The sequence below is a fragment of the Neofelis nebulosa genome, chromosome 13, assembly GCF_028018385.1.
Source record: "Neofelis nebulosa isolate mNeoNeb1 chromosome 13, mNeoNeb1.pri, whole genome shotgun sequence".
NCBI classification, from domain to species: Eukaryota; Metazoa; Chordata; class Mammalia; order Carnivora; family Felidae; genus Neofelis; species Neofelis nebulosa.
The window spans coordinates 70,703,196-70,719,349 of record NC_080794.1 but is presented as its reverse complement, the minus strand read 5'-3'; positions in this window follow the sequence as shown (position 1 = coordinate 70,719,349).

Below are 16,154 nucleotides of genomic sequence, written 5' to 3'. Positions count from 1 at the left end.
AACAAGTCGTACATGTGCTTCTATCTAAGTATTAAGCCTGGAAAGTTTTCACTTGTGTGAAATGAAGAATAAATGGGAAGAACTTAGTGCCATTGCAAAAAATGCAGGTTAGGATCAAGAAGAATATTGGAAAAACTACTAAAATATTGTCCCTAGGAAATTTCAGGGATTAGTGGTACATTTGGCTGAAAAAGAAATCCAAAGGGAAAGAAAAAGATAAACAATAAAAAAATGGATGAGAAATAAAAGCATGTAAGTAAGGTGACGAAAACCACTAAGAAACCTAACAATTAGCACTGAAAACATCAAAGAACGACAATTAAGCTGCAGAATATTAGCAATAAAAAGGATATAATTTTAGTTCAATACAGGAAAAGAAAAAATGGTAAAAAAATGCAGTCAGAGATACAAAACCTATCAAAGAGACAATACATTGTTTAAGGGCCTTGGACAAAGGAACAAGTAACACAGACAACTACAGAGAGCAAACTAAATGTAAAATAACACCTTCTTAACTGAAAACCAAAATGAATGGTCTTACAACAAATTTCACAAGTGTTTAAAAAAGTTTAAAGAAAAGGTCATGAATATCTGGAAAGAGTCATTTAACTTAGCTCAGCACAGTGCTAACCATATTAGAAGTTATTTAATAGGTTTCTCTTGAATAGATTAACTGAATATCATACAAAGATAACTAAAAAGTCTTTTCCAAGATTTAAAACTGGCTGAAACAGGTGCACAAATACACAGTGTGCAAAGTGCTTGTGTGCAAAGCTCTGCACGTAAAAAAAAAAAAAAAAAAAAAAAAAAAAAGCAAAATTCTGTGGTCATAATTACACAGGAGTTTTAAAAATTTTTATTGTAGTAAAATATACATAAAATTTACAATCTTAACCATTTTAAGGTACACAGCTCAGTGACATCAAGTTCATTCATATGCTGTGCAACGATCACCACCATCCCTCTCTAAAACTCTTTTCTCTATGCAAAACTTAATCTTTATACCCATTGAACAGTAACTACTCGTTCCACCTTTCAGCTCCTGGAAACCACCATTCTGTTTTCTTTCTCTAGGGTTTTGGCTATCCTGAATACTCCCTGTAAGCAAAGGTATACAATATATATCTTTCTGTGGTTTATTTAACATAATGTCCCCAAGGTTCATTCATAGTGTAGAGTATCAGAGTGGTTTTCCTTTTTAAGGCTAAAAATATTCCAGTGAGTGGATGTATGTGCACACACACACACATTTTGCCTATCCATTCATATGTTAAAGGCCACTTATGTTGCTTCATGTTTCAGCTCTTGCAAATGCTGCTATGAACATAGGGGTACAAGTATCTCTTTAAGACTCTGCCTCAATTCCTTTGGGTCTGTACTAGAAACAGAATCACTGGCTAATACAGAAACTTTATTTTTACTATTTTGAGGAACAGACATACTGTTTTCCGTAGTAGCTGTACTGTTTAACTTTACTACCAACAGTACACGAGTTCAAATTTTTCCACATCCTTACAAACACTTTGTGTGTGGGGGGATGGGGGGGCAGTGATGGTGGTAAGGGAAGAAGAACCATCCTAAAGGGTGTGAGTAGTGGGATTTCTTGCTGGGTTTTTATTTATACTTCTCTAACAATTATTGATATTCAATGTATTTTCATGTTTATTGTTAATATGTATATGTTCTTTAAAGATGTTCATGTCCATTTCCAATTTTGAACCAGGCTTTTTTATTGAGTTTCAATTCTATGTTCTAAGTATTAACCCCTTATTAGATATGTAATTTTTATGTATCTTCTCCCATCTGAGCCGGGGGGCGAGAGTTACATTTTTATTCTGGATATAGCATCTTTATGAAAATATTTAACTGTATTAAAGTCAATTTGTCTTTTTTTGCTTTGTTGTTATACCCAAGAAAGCATTGTCAAATTGCATGCTGTGAAGCTTTTGTCCTAGGTTTCCTTATAAGATTTATAGTTTCAGACCTTGGATCCATTTTAATTTTTTTTTTAAATTTTAGATAGAGAGCACACAAGTGGGGGACAAGGGAAGAGGAAGAGAGAATCTTAAGCAGGTTCCATGCTAAGGATGGATGTGGGGCTCAATCTGCAACCCTGGGATCATGACCTGAGCTGAAATCGATAGTCAGTCAACTGAGAAACCCATGTGCCCCATTTTAATTCTGTATATTAGGGAAGAGCCTAATTTAATTCATTTGCATTTGTATATCCACTTTTTTCAGCACTTGTTGTCCTTCCTCCCAAAGAAAGGTCTTGGACCCCTTGTCAAAATTTTGGTATGGTTTACTTCTAGACTCTATTTCACTAACAATAACAATAACACACAATTTTCATTACTCTATATTTGCAATACATTCTGAGGTCAAAACTTTTTTCTCAAGATAGTTTGATTTTTTGGGGCTTTGAAATTCCATATAAATTTTAGGATGGATTTTTCTTTTCAATACTTTTCCAACTTTAACTTTCAATCTACTTGTATCTTTGGATAAAGTGATTCACTATAATCATATATTTGGTTTTTTAATCCATTCCACCAATCTGTGTCCTTAAAAAAAGTTTAATCCATTTACATGTAAATATTTATTGGTAGGGACTTTTACTTGTTTTTATTTTAAATTCTTTACAACTTTTTCTTATACCCTGCATCATGGTGTTTTGTGTTTAGTTCATTTTTTGTAAAGAAATATGTTTTTTTTTTTTTTGGTGTGTGTATATTCTATTAACTGTTTTCTTTGTATTGTCCATTTGGATTACATTAAATATCTTGAAAGTACAACACTCTAATTTAAATTTCTATCATCTTAACTTCAATAACCTACAACAGTGCTGCTCCTTCACATCTTTATCCCTACCTCTTTGTCGAAGTATTTCATCTTCATATATCGAATGTCCAAAAATTTTTGGAATACATCAGTCTTTTAAATTGGGTAGGAAAACAAAATGTAGGTTAATAAACCAGAGTTACAGTACTCCTAGCTTTTATAGCAGCCCATGTATTCCCCTTACTTAAAACAATGTGCACTGACTGGTGTCTTCATTCCAACATGCAAGACTGTCTAGCATCTCTCACTAGGCAATTCTAACATTAACCAACTCTCAGCTTCTGTTTGAGATTGTCCCATTCCTACCTAATTTTTCAAGCATAACTTTGCCAAATATATGATAATTTGCATTGTTTCTTTTAGTACATTAAACGTGTAAGTCTACTGTCATCTGGCCTCCAAGGTTTCTGAATGAGAAATCTGCTGAGATTCTTATTTGGGATCCCTTTGATGTGATGAGTCACACTTTTCTTGCTGCTTTTGAAATTACCCTTGTCTTTTGGTAGTTTGAGTTTATAGAATCCAGTGTGGCCGTCTTTGAGTTCATCCTACATGTAGTTTGTTGAATTTCTTGGATGTTTGGATCTCTCGAACTCATGAAGTGATCAGTCACTATTGCTTCAAATATTTCCTCTGCCTCTTCCTCTCTTTTTGAACAACTACAACGTGTGTGTCTACTTGGTGTCCCACAGGTCGTGTAGGCTCTCATCACTTCTCAAAGTTTCCATCTTCCTCTTCTTCAAATTTGAAAATTTCCATTGTTCTATATTCATGTTCACCAACTCTTCTGCTTGAATCTACCTTTGAACCCCTCTTGTAAACCTCTCATTTCACCTGCTGTACTTTTCAGCTCCATCATTTCCTATTGGTTTTATATTTGATGTGTTCATCTTATTCCTACATAATTTTACATTCTCCATGTTTACCTTTTGTTCTTTGAGTTTTTAAGAAAACTGTTTTAAAGTCCTTGTTTAGTAGATCTGCCATACGTATTTCTCTGGGACAGTTTCCCTCCACCCCCCTTAGAATCGGCAATACTGTGCTATTTCTTTGTCAAGTGTTTTTGTTGTTGAAACCTATCATATATTTTATGTTTTTAATCTAACATATATACAGTATATTCTATCAGCAGGTAATATCCCAAATATTGTGCTTCCCTTATAATTTTGTTTCTCTTTTCTTTACATGTACATGTATATTTGCATATTTTTAGGAAAAGTCCCTTTAGATAGGTCTTATTTCAATTTTAGCAAAAATGTTAAAATTGAGTCTTACGTGAAATTTGTAGGAATTATCCCAAAGCTACCTGGATTTCACAGACCCGATTAACACTGTCACTTCTATAAGTGAAAGTTTTAGAAAACATATTTAAAGAACCTTTTTTCTCATCACACTCAGGCTAGGCACCTGGGCCTGAAGTGTTCTTGTCTTTCATGGGGGACTTGGGTGGGGAAATTGTTTCACATCTGCAGGAGAAGGCTGGTTCTATTCTAATTCATGTAACCAGCTACAAGTGAAGAGGCAGCTACTTTGGAAATGATACTTATTCAAATATGTTTTTCCAATAATCTTAGATGCCTTAAAATTATGTTGACAGAAAACAACTTCAACAGCTTTTGAACTGATGACAGGATCCTGTGAATGATTTCCTCTCAATAGCTCAGAGAGGTTAGCTTGCTGTAATGATAGGATATAGCTACTATTTCCCTCAATGAATTCTACCTGCTGGAATCTTACTGCTTCACAGATCAGATGAAAGCTTTCAATTAAAATAAGATAAACTGGCTCTGGATTAAAAACTAAAACCTGAAGGTGACACAGCTGTAAACAGAGTTTTCTACTTTCTAGGACCTTAGGTGTTTCACGTGTCTGTATTTTGCACATAGCAACTTACTTTGTTTAAAAAAAACAGTGATTTAAGTATATTTAAGTATTTTTATAAATTCCATCATGCAATCAAGTTTACTCTATTCCCCCTCCTTCACAGTGATTTTTCTGAGGTCCAATGTATGACAAAAATGTAGGTATTTGATAGAAAAAAAAATTGAACTATCAGTTCTTGGGAAGCTGTAATAGAAAGTGAAGGCATATACCCTAGCTCTTGAAAGTGTTACCATTTTTTATTGTTTCTAAATTTAAAGAAAACAATTGTAAGGACTGTCTTCACTATATCTACTAAAATAGGACAAAATTTCATTAGGCGATCCTCTTCTGTATTTGCCTAGCTGTCCTCTTGGTTTCACTTAGTTCCAATCTCACAAGTAAGCACAGACCTCCTAAGATGCACTTGAATTTTATCAAGTCAATTTTATCATTACTTGGTACCCAGAGAATCGGGTCCTAATAAACGTCTAACATTCTTTTCTTGGGTTGTAGGTTCAAGTCTGCATCAGGGTTTATGCTGATTTTGGCATGAGTGTTACCTTTTGCAGACAGACAAGAGGTTTATTCTGCTTCAGGGTCAATCCTGTCTCTTGGCTCAGAACTCGGCACACTATGCTTGATCTGCAGCAAAATGGCTTTGTTCAGTTCTGGCTTGTGACAAGTAGAAGCATTAACTGGTGATAGAGTTGTCTTACACTGCTCAATTTAGGGGACTTGAAGCATGTAATGGACATAGTCTGTAGCGGTGGAATCATAGCCAGGGAATGATGTATTTTCTTGTGTTTGCGTGTGGTTTTTGTTTTCCAGGATTGTTCCCTATCCTACAAAATTAAGTGGAAATTTAACCAAAAATACGATCTTGTAACCATTGGCAATGATTCAACATGGTAATGCCAATCACGGGTTTGGAAGACCCGTGTTGCCAGAATAAAGAGGAACAGATTCCTGTTCTAGCTCGGGCACAAAAATTAAATACAATTGTGAGATCTTTCTGTTTAAGATGGTTCTGTATTGAATGCCCTCATATGAAAAAAAAAAAGTTTGGGTTAACAGTCTAAACTTTATTTTATAGGTCCCAGACTATTAATACACATGTGTAAGTTATTAAAACATTTCTATCCAGGGGAATAAAGGTCCAAGTAAAGTGTATATTGTATTCTAGAGCTGAAATGGAAATTTAATGCAAGAGCCACATCATTTGTGTCCTAAATAATGGTTGAGTTTTATGTATGGTCTGTAATGTAATGAGGGGAATCTTTAAAAGTATGAAATAAAAATGTGCATGCAAACTTCCTGGTTTTTTTTTATATTTTTTTTAACGTTTATTTATTTTTGAGACCGAGAGAGACAGAGCATGAACGGGGGAGGGGCAGAGAGAGAGGGAGACACAGAATCGGAAGCAGGCTCCAGGCTCTGAGCTATCAGCCCAGAGCCCGAGGCGGGGCTCGAACTCACAGACTGGAAGATCGTGACCTGAGCTGAAGTCGGACGCTTAACCGACTGAGCCACCCTGGCGCCCCCAAAGCTTCCTGTTTTGATTTATACTCCAGTACCTTTGTTATTATGTGAGCTATAAAATATGGTAACATGTTATGCTGAGTAAAATTCTACTTGCCAAGTTCCTTCCTTTACTCAGTTTCTGTTATCATGAACTGACTAGCTATTTTCTTCCAATACTGCTAGGACTCTGCCTCGGTTCTCTCTTCAGTAAAATTAAGTTTCTGTTAGACTTGTAGTTTCCAGAACAAATCTTGTTTGCAAAGGAACAGAGTGACCAATAGGGCTCTGTGGGGGGAAGAAATGTTGGAAGTGCTGTAAACTCCATCTGTTCTCACATTTACAATCACATTCTAAATGCTAAGAATTCTGCAGAAGAGAAACATGATTTTTGTTATTAACCCAATATGTCCCAGTCACATCTATTCACAAAGTCTCTTATTTCTGAGTAATAGTTAATAAACTCGGAAATAATAGTCTCGGCAGATTTAAGGTAACTTCAGAGTAGATGAGACCTTCTCCAAGTTCTCTTTTAAAGTAGGATATTATATGAAATCTTGAATAGTTCTTGACATAGATTAAACGTATAGTAAAGTTGCAGTGTGGAATTTAGGAATTTTGAAGTAAAATTTATAAATCTACACCCTGAGGCACCTCTACATCCCTCTATCATCACAGGATTGATGGCTAGGTAGTAGCAAACAAGAACAGATGATAATTAGGCTGTGAGCCAAGTACCTGATTCCATGGTTCAAACTCAGACTTGACATTGGCCACTGGGTATTTTAAGCAAATTGCACTACATCTAGGTTTTAACTTGCCTGAAAAACAGAGTCAGTTGAATGATACAAAATGAAAAGTCAGAAACACACAGCAAATTTCACCCTTTTTGCAGAACTTGGGCTGCTGTATAAAAGGTTTCAAATTATTCAGTCTTAATTAAGACTGCAAGCCAACTTAATTTTACCATTCCTGGGAAAGAAAAGTAAGTTACCTAGTAAAGAGATTTATGACTACTTTATTAGTTTTGCTTTACCCCTTAGGTTCCCTCATTTTTGTTGCCAGGTTTCTAGGAAATTGGTTACGTGTACACTGTTGCTTATTAGCTTTATTTTAGAAAACTAACTCGAATTAAATAATTGGATTGCACAATAATTAAATAATTAATTGCACAAGTGGTCCCTCTGCCTCATAAGCAAACAAACTGAACAAAAAAATCCATCACAGTAGTGCAAACGCCAGAGTAGACAGTCATAAGCAGAAACATCTGTTTCTGTACTAGGAACCTGTACTAGGGTAGGAAAACCAGAGCTATAATTTTTAAGTTACTGGAGGCTCCGGGTGGACAAGTTTAACCACTAACTCCAGGGGGACAGTCATGAGGGATTCTCATATCTTTTGGAATTTAACTCCAGGAGTTCTGCCAGGTCTTCACCTCCTCCTGCTTCCAAGAGAAGGGGGGAAACTAGTCATTTAAGAATACGCCAGGAATGTCTGGGTGGCTAAGTCGGTTAAGTCGCTTAGCCGGCTGACTTCAGTTCAGGTCATGATCTCACAGTTCGTGAGTTCAAGCCCCACATCGGGCTCTGTGCTGACAGCTCAGAGCCTGGAGCCTGCTTCAGATTCTGTGTCTCCCTCTCCCTCTGCCCCTCCTCTGCTTGCTCTCTCTTCTAAAAAAATAAAAAAATAAAAAAATTTTAAATGCCCCAGATTATTCAGCCATTCCATTCTTAAGATTACTGGCCTAAAGAGAAATTATTTTACCAAAGCTATTTGTTTTTGTTTTTGTTTTATTTAAATCAGCCCAACTGGCTTGGAAAGAAACAAACAAAAAACTAGCTTCAGCTTACTTTAATCTTCCACATGGGTGAAGGGAAATATACAAACCCAATTCCCTCTGGCTATCTTGTCCTACCTAAAGCAGGGGTTACTGAAAAGCATGTGTAAAGTTCACAGTCCAAGGACATGGGTTTACTAAAACACAGAGACCTATTGTGGTGTATTTAGTGCAGTTCCTCTTGCCTAAAATATCATGTATAGCAATCAAGAAAAAACTATCAATGTTAAAAGAAAATCTTTTACAAGTTTAAAGAAACTGAGCATCAGAACCAGAGTCATAGATGTCAAGATTAATATGCTAAGTCCTCTCATGGACAAAGTGGATAATAAGTTATAAGAGCTCAATAATGTAAGCAGAAATGGAAAAGAAGACACCTATAGGTCAGAAAACACAAAACAGAATGAAAAATTCCTCTTAAGGACTTGTTAAAAGACTCACCATGGCTGAGGAACAAATTTGAGTTTGAGGATTTATCAATAGAAATTTCCAAAACTGGAAAGCTAAGAGAAAACATCTTGGTTGGGGAGCTAGAAAAAGAATGTTGAGCAAAAGTTACATGATGAAGATACCAGAAGGATAAAGGTAAAGGAACAAAGACTGGGAGTAACCATGACTGAGGATTTCTTCAAATCCTTCAAAGCTTCAAAGACCTAGCCACAGACCTAGGAAGCTCAGGAAACAAAATCAATGCCTCCTCCCTCCACACACACAATCACATACATATGTAATCATACAGAACATTATATATATATATATATATATATATATATATATATATATTTATATATTTATATATATATATATTTATATATAAATATATAAATATATATATAGAGAGAGAGAGAGAGAGAGAGAGAATGAGAGCGCGCGCGAGAGAGAGGCAAGATGAAGGCAAAGATGTCACATCACAACAATTTTAACATTGTACTGGAAGTTCTAGCAAATGACGTAAAAATAACAGAAGCTAGAGAGGTCACATATATATGACATATGTCCAAAAAAAGCAGCAAATCCTAGAGAAGGCATTTGAAAGAGTAAAGGAAAACTTGCATAGCAACCAAGAGTTACATCAGACTTCTCCGAAGCTCCGTGAGCAAGAAGAGCATGAATATATTTAAAGTATTAAAAGGAAAAAGAAAAAAAACCTGCCATCCGTAGAGATCTAGATCATGGGAAATGATCTTTCCCAAGTGAAGAGAAAATAAAGATTCTCAGATGAAAATTGAGGGAATTTATTTCAAGTAAACTTCCTTGCAAAAAATAATTTTTCCAGAGTGAAGAAAAATCCCATAGGTCAGAAACTCAGATATGAACAAAGAAGTATATTGGGGAAGGAATAAGGTTAAAAGATAGCTGTATGTTTTTCTTCTTCTTAATTAATCCAACAGATAAATGTGTTCAAATAGCACCCATGTATGCAAATATCTATGTTCATATGTGTGTGGGCCTGCATATAGATGCTTATGTTAAGCAAAATAACAGCAACAAGACAAATTAGGAATATTCCGTTATTATAAAGGTATTTTCATTTGCTGTGAAGAGGTATAGTATTATTTGACAGTGGATTTAAATTAGCTATAATTGAATATATCGGGCTCTAGGGCAACAAGTAAAACTTTATCAAAGTATAATTGATATATTATGAAGAAAATAGAGTAAAATGCTCAATTAAAATGAAAAAGGCAGAAAAAATAGAATATATAAATAACCACGAAGAACAAGAGCAACATATTGCCAATAGTAGAAAATATAGCAGACATTAATCCAATTTTGTCAATTAATTTAAACATCAATGGTGTAAAAACACCAATTAAAAATACAGATTTTCAGAGTAGATAAAAAAAAAAAAAATCAAACAGCTCCATGTTGTCAAAGAAACTATTTCAGGTTTTACATGTTGAAAGAAAAATGAAGATTTACCCTTCCAATCCAAGTAAAGTTGTAGTAGTTACATTAATTTCAGGTAGAGCCAACTTCACAGAAAGCAAAGTTGTTAGGGATAAACAAGGCTATTGCATCAAGATGAAGGGGTCAAATCTCTAGTAAGACACAGTCATACACATATTGAGAACTGCTAACAAGAGCGTATACTACATGAGGCAAAAACTGATAGAAAAAAAACACAGGAAAAAAGTAATGTTCCTGCTGTCATACTCAGACACTTCAGCTAGAAGTAATGAACAAATCTGGCAGTCAGAAAAGTTAGGGCGTAATTAAACTCAACAGTGTGTAAGTCAACTGAATTTAATTGACATCTATTGTATATCCAAAGAACAAAATTTATCTTTTTCATAATAATGTCTTAAAAGTCCTGCACTCTCACCAAGTGAAATTATTGCAGGTATGCAAGGCTGGTTCCATATTTGAAAAAAAAAAGACAAAAAACAAAAAACAAAACAAAACAGTATGCTCTATCACAACAACAAGTTAAAAAGGATTAAAAAAATCACATGATCATTTCAATACATGCAGAAAAAGGACTTGACAAAATCAAACAGCCATTCATGATAATTCTCGGAAAACTAAAAATTGGGGAGATCTTCAACACAATAAAGGATATTTACAAAGACTTAGGATTAATATTATATTCAATAGTGAGAACCTAGAAGCTTTTCTGCCGAGATCACAAAGAAGGCAAGATGTCACCTCACAACAATTTTAACATTGTACTGGAAGTTCTAGCTAATGAAGTTAAAGTAACAAAAGCTAGAGAGGCCACAAAGGAATTAAACTGTACATGACATGATTGTCTCGTATAAAATCTGAAAGAACTGACGGTAAGAACTCCTGGAACTCATAATTGTAGCAGGGTTGCAAGACACAAGTTTAGTATTTAAGACACTTGCTTTCCTACGTATCAGCAACAAACAAGTGGACTTTGAAATAAAAATATACATTAGCACCTTTAAAATTGAATTAGGGAAAAAATTTAGAATGCACCAAAGCTATAGGAATAAGACTACATAACTGATAAAAAATAGGTCAAAGAATAAAAGGATTCTTTGTAATACTGAATCTTTGTAAACAAAGACATTAGTTCCTAATTTTATTGATTCAAAGCAATCAAAATCAAAATCTCAAAACATTATCCTGTGGGTGCCAACAAACGAGTTTTAAATAGAGAAGCAAAATATACAGACTAACCCTGTAAGTATTACTGTAGATGAAAAAAGACAACTGACAGTGCCCAACTTCAGCACTTCATACAGAGTACCAATAATTATGACAAAGGCATTGGCAAAATAATACACAAGTAGATCAAAAAAACCAACAAAACCAGCATATGGAGCCCAGAAGTAGAGACACTTAAATGCAGCCACCTGATCTTTGTGAAATTAACAAAGGCAACACAATGGAGTAAATATGGTCTTTTCAGGAAATGCTGGAACAAGAACTTTTCATGACAAGAGAATCTAGACATAGATATTACATTTTTCACAAAAAAAACGACTTGAAATTAGTCATTGACCAAAATTAAAAACATGTAACCTTAAATTTTCTAAAGATAACACAGGAGAAAAATCAAGATGACCTTGGGTATGACAAGGACTTTGTAGATATAAAATTAACAATGTGATCCTTGAAATAAGTCATTAACAAGCTGGACTGCATTAAAATTCAAAGTGCTGTTTAAAAAATATCAAGAGATATTTTGAGAGAGAATGAGAAGTCACAGACTAGGAGAAATCATTACCAAAGACATATCTGGTGTAAGACTATTACTCAAATTATTTTTTTTTTAATTTTTTTAATGTTTATTTATATTTGAGACAGAGAGCGAGCATGAACGGGGGAAGGTCAGAGAGAGGTTGACACAGAATCTGAAACAGGCTCCAGGCTCTGAGCTGTTAGCACAGAGCCTGATGCAGGGCTTGAACTCACAGACCGCGAGATCGTGATCTGAGCCGAGGTCGGCTGCTTAACCGACTGAGCCACCCAGGCGCCCCTGAAATTATACAAATATACCAAAATATCCAGAAAATATATGAAGATACATCTAAAAAATCCAGAACTCAATTAAAAAAAGAAGTATAACCTCCTTAAAATGGGCAAAAGTCCTGACCAGCCACCACAAAGATATATTGATGAAAAATTCTCATGCTCTTAGGATACTGCAAATTAAAACACAGTACAATACTGCTATCCACCTATTAGAATAGCCAAACTCTAAAATCTAAAAATTCCCAATGCTGTTGAAACATGGGAAAGCAAATTCTCATTCATTGCTGGTGGGAAAGCAAACCAGTACAGCCATTTTGAAAGAAAGTTTGGTGGTTCTTACAAAATTAAACTTACTTTTAATCATAATCAGTAATCATAAACTTTGCTGTTTATCCAAGTTGAAAAATTACATCCAAACAAAACCTGAACGTGGATATTTGTAGTAAATGTATTTTTAATTGTCAAAACTTAGAGGAATCAAAAGAACCTTCTTTAGGTGAATGGATACATAAACTGTGGTATATCCAGGCAATGGATTATTATTCAGCCCTGAAAAAAAAAAGGGCTCTCATGCCATGGAAAGACATAGGAGAATTTTAAAATCAGATTACCGAGTGAAAAAAGTCAATTTGAAAACTCCTACGCAAAGCTTTTCTAAGATATTTTGGTAAAGGTAAAACTATGGAGACAGTAAAAAGATCTGTAATTGCCAGATGCGTTGTGGAGGGAAGGGATGAATAAGTAGATCAGAGGACTTTTAGGACAGTGAAACTATTCTGCAGGACACTAAAACTATGGATATCATCATGTGTTTGTAGAAGAGAGAAGAAAACCTAATGTAAACTATGGACTAAGGATGAGGGCATGTGCATGTAGGGTCATGGATGTCAACAAATATAGCACTCTGGTGCCTAATGTGGATTGTAGAGGAGGCTGCACAGCAAGAAGGCTAAAGATGGGTGGGGACTTTCTGTATCTTTTGCTCAAATTTGCTGTGAACCTGAAATTGCTCTAAAACTAAAGTCTGTTTTTTTTAAAAAGTTACTGAATACTTTGGATATTATTAAATATACATATTTCTAACAATTTTATACTCCCAACTGAAATTTAACCTCTTCAACAAAAAAAGAAGATGGCTTATAATCCTATTTCTTTATGAGGCCCTACTGAGATGGTGGCCTTACCCAAAGTAGAAGCTACACAATTAATAAATGAACATACGGGTAAATGGTTAAATAGAAAAGTCCAAAATGGGCTTTTCTTCCAATTTCTAACGTTTTTGATATCGTAGTTGTCATGTTGGCGTTTTGTATAACTAAACCTACTACCAGGTTAATATTAAAAACCAGCGCACCCTTGTTCAATTTACTCAGTTAATTGCTATAATCAATCTATAATTGTCATTTCCAGTCATTTCTAGCTTTCCTACTAATGTATAAATTTTTGTAGTGTTTACAGTATTTTCATTCTAGGTTTTTAGACTTTATAAAACATTTTATTCTTCATCTCCAACTTGCTTTTTCACACATAGGTATGCTTGAGAGATAAACTTATGCTGATTCATGTTTTTATTTTTAATATCACTTTTTATAAATATTCAATAATGGGTTTTTCTAGTGTTAATGGGATTTAGGTCATTTCCGTTTTTTGCTAATACTATAATGCTATGGTGAACATCTATACGCATGTCTGATGTCTAATAAGCAGGTGACTGTAGATTATGTCTAGGAGTGGAAAGGCTGACTTGTAGCCTGTGAAAACTCCAGTTTTATTAATGTTTTCCAGACAGCTCTCCAAAATGGTTTTGCAACTTACTCTTATGAGTCCTCGTTTCATAAAATTGTAGTTTTCCAACACTATTAGCCCTTTGGGCATTAACATTTATGCTAGTGTTTGTAGTTAATCTTGCACTGTAACTCTAAGTCCCTATGTCATTCTGGCGACCATTCAAGAGCAGGGACACACGCTCATACTTTGAATATATTTCCATCTCTGTACTGTTCTTATATGGCCTAAGGCCACAAGAATTTAACACCCAAAACATATGAATTCCTTTTTCCTAACCCTTAATGGTTTAGCATTCTTTTATTTTAAACACAGCTTCCGTTTTAGTTTAAAGTTTGGTTTAATGGCAGAGGGCTGTACTTATCTAACTGATCTGTTTTACCAGGATGAATTGAAATCCAATTCATATGCTGTACTCCCCCTATGTCTTGACAAGCTTAATACCCTCCTCATTGTGCTGTGGAATACCAGCACCACAGGGCAGAAATATGGCTACTAAGATTCTAAGGTCTGGGTAACTATAGACTTCAACTAATTCTCCATAACTTATGTTTATTAAGTATGTAATGCCTCAGAGCACAGTTTAAGTAACAATAAAGTATTCAGGCTGTATTTCAAAGGAAAGAACATATTAAGTAATCATTTAAATGAGAATTAACTACCAAGAACAGCACGTTCTGATTTAATGCTGAGATTACTACTTTTTTTTTTATAAGTTATTTTTCACCTGACTTGTTTTTTGAAACTGGTAACTCCTACGAATATGATTATAAATCATGATAGACAGAAATGTATCTCTATTTGGTCTTTTGTTCAATAAGGATTTGAGGTTACTACTAGATTTTGTTTGTTTGTTTTACTAGGTTAAGTATAGCACACATATAGAGAAGTACATAAATAAGTATCTAATAAGGAGTTTTCAGGGAATACACCCATGCAAATGGCATTCAGATCAATAAAATGAATGTTATCTACAAAAACTCAAAAGCCTCTTTGGGTCCACTTCCAAACATCCCTACTACGAAGGGTGTGTGGTATGTGTGTGTGTGTTAATTATTTTTTTTTCATTTATATCCAAGTTAGTTAGCATATAGTGCAATGATGATTTCAGGAGTAGATTACTTCATGCACATTACCCATTTAGCTCACCCCCCCTCCCAGAACCTCTCCAGCAACCCTCTGTTCTCTATATTTAAGAGTCTCTTATAAAAAACAGGGAGGGGGACAAAACATTATTTTTTCTTCCCTTATTCTCTGTTCACCTGTTTTGTATCTTAAAATCTTTATATGAGTGAAGTCATATGATATCTTTTCTCTAATTTTGTTTAGCATAATACCTTCTATTTCTATCCAGGTAGTTGCAAATGGCAAGATTTCATTCTTTTTGATTGCCGAGTAACACTCCATATATATATATATATATATATATAGAGAGAGAGAGAGAGAGAGAGAGAGAGAGACACTCCATATATATATATATATATATATATATATATATATATATATATGGTGTATACATATATACACATCTTTATCCATTCATCCATCGATGGACATTTGGGCTCTCTATACTTTGGCTATTGTTGATAGTGCTGCTATAAACATGGGGGTGCATGTGTTCCTTCGAAACAGCACACCTGTATCCCTTGGATAAATGCCTAGTAGTGCAATTGCTGGGTCATAGGGTAGTTCTATTTTTAGCTTTTTGAGGAACCTCCTTACTATTTTCCAGAGTGGCTGCACCAGTTTGCATTTCCACCAGCAATGCAAATGAGATCCTCTTTCTCCACATCCTTGACAATATCTGTTGTTTCCTGAGTTGTTAATGTTAGCCATCCTGACAGGTGTGAGGTGGTATCTCATTGTGGTTTTGATTTGTATTTCCCTGATGATGAGTGATGAGCATTTTTTCATGTGTCGGTTGGTCATCTGGATGTCTTCTTTGGAAAAGTGTCTATTCATGTCTTTTGCCCATTTCTTCGCTGCATTATTTGTTGTTTGGGTGTTGAGTTTGAGAAGTCCTTTATAGATTATGGATACTAGCCCTTTATCTGATATGTCATTTGCAAATATCTTCTCCTATTCCACCAATTGCCTTTTACTTTTGTTCATTGTTTTCTTCAAGGTGAAGAAGCTTTTTATCTTAATGAAGTTCCAATAGTTCATTTTTGCTCTTGTTTCCCTTGCCTCTGGAGACGTGTTGAGTAAGAAGTTGCTGCAGCCAAGGTCAAAGAGGTTTTTGCTTGCTTTCTCCTCAAGGATTTTGATGGCTTCCTGTGTTACGTTTAGGTCTTTCATACGTTTTAGGTTTATTTTTGTGTATGGTATAAGAAAGTGGTCCAGGTTCATTTCTCTGCATGTCACT